The sequence below is a fragment of the Mastomys coucha genome, unplaced genomic scaffold (genome assembly GCF_008632895.1).
Source record: "Mastomys coucha isolate ucsf_1 unplaced genomic scaffold, UCSF_Mcou_1 pScaffold8, whole genome shotgun sequence".
NCBI lineage: Eukaryota > Metazoa > Chordata > Mammalia > Rodentia > Muridae > Mastomys > Mastomys coucha.
In genome coordinates this window covers 74,081,787-74,083,690 of record NW_022196914.1, presented here as the reverse complement: position 1 = coordinate 74,083,690, position 1,904 = coordinate 74,081,787, and positions in this window count along the sequence as shown.

Sequence of the window (1,904 nt, the reverse complement as noted above, 5' to 3'; positions counted from 1 at the left end):
TACTGCAATGTTAATACCCAAGAGAAAAGCCATTATGTGTATGCTGGTCACATGATCAGTGTGGTACCGTTTTATTTGTTACTGTTGTTGTTTTGTTGTTTCTGTTTTTTAAATAAACTATCACACCCTTCAAACCATCACTTGTTTTTATTTCTAGAATTTGTAATTTTGGTATGGAATTATGTATAACACAAGGGTGGGTTCGTGGTCCTGAGCCTGGTTTTACTATTTTAACTGCAGGCAGGGAGTTGTTTATGGGCAGTAGCCATGGTGCAGTGAGACTGGTTTTACAGTCATGTATAGTTTTCTCGTGGTTGTACCTAAAGGCACAGTTCACACCCTGAGTAGGGAAACACATTTAAAAGTGAAACATCAGTCACAGTGCATTGGCTTGAACAGTGCAGTGATGAGTTTCCCAGGCTTCTCTGGTACTACCAGTGTCTTGTGTTTACTGCTAACAATATAGCAGACTCTCAAATGCTGGTTTTTAACTGTCTTACAGTTTTGTTTTGTTTTGTTTTGTTTTCTGAGACAGGGTTTCTCTGTGTAGCTCTGGCTTTCCTGGAACTCACTCTGTAGACCAGGCTGGCCTCAAACTCAGAAATCCACCTGCCTCTGCCTCCCAAGTGCTGGGCTTAAAGGCGTGTGCCACCACCGCCCGGCCTGTCGTACATTTGGTTTCTGTTCTCATAACTAAGAACCTGAAAGAAGTTCCAGTTTGTCAACCTGAACATGTAACATTTGTATGTAAACCTTCACATGTATGAACTAAGTTCTTGATCTAGACATTTCCTCCCCCATCAGCTTTAATTCTCTCAGAATCAAACCCTCCATCTGAGCCTTTAATGTCCTGGGCATTATCTGCTTTTCTCCTTTCAACTTTGTCTTTGGTTAACAGACAGTCAAACAGTATTATTTATTTTTAGATGAGAAATGTTGAATATTGTTTACTTCCTTCAGAATGTCAAGAATAGTGCAGATCAGGCGAATTTATCTTCCCAAAACTAAACAAAGGTTGCTTCATTCTCTGCTTCAGTAGGGTGGTGTGTTTTCTTCTTTCACCAGGGAAGCGTTCTCTAACATGAGACACAAAGAAACTGAAGCTATGCTTTCTGTCAGCTTTCAGCTGTACTGGCCACTTGGATGTATTGTCCATGGAACTCTGATTGGATTAATGACAAGCCATATGCCATTCAGATGGTCTCACTCAGTATTTATGTCAGTAAACTAAGATCTTTAAGATGATAGTTAACTTGGATCCAACCCCAAACACACAGTAGGTGCTGAAGTAAAATTCTTACAAACTGCAGTGGTAACAAGAAAGGGGCAAACTCACACTTGCTGACTCCAAGAGATGCCTTGCAAGAGACCTGGGCCATCCTACAAGGGGCCACAGTCCCTGCGGATTTCGTTTGCTTGCTTTGGGGCTTTGTGAGGTGGTCCCTGTGCATCGTTGCAATCCTGCCTTCCTTCTCTACCTCAGCCCCTCTAGCCTTCCATTCTCAGAGGACCGGCAAGGGAAGACAGGAAGTGGTTGGCCCCTCTCACCATGAACTGCATCCGATGGGCCACACCGTCAGCCTCTGAGGAGGAGTCCATCCATTCCCATTTATGTGAGTTAAAGTTCCAGTGAGGTCTTCTGTCTTTTTCCAGAGATCACACAAATTAAGGGGTGCCACTGCTGATGCTCAGTCTGGCATCTGGCTGAAGCCTATTGATCTTAACTGGTTTTATTGGGTGACATATCTCTGCTTTTTAACATTCTCTAACACCCCTGATCTGGACAGGTAGGAACCCTAGCATTCTTTGGCCGGGACTTAAAGGTGCAGAAGAAATACCTGAAATCTGCTTTGCCTTTTTCTGCTGGGGAGAATGAGTGTGTATGAAGCAGCTTTGTCTTAATG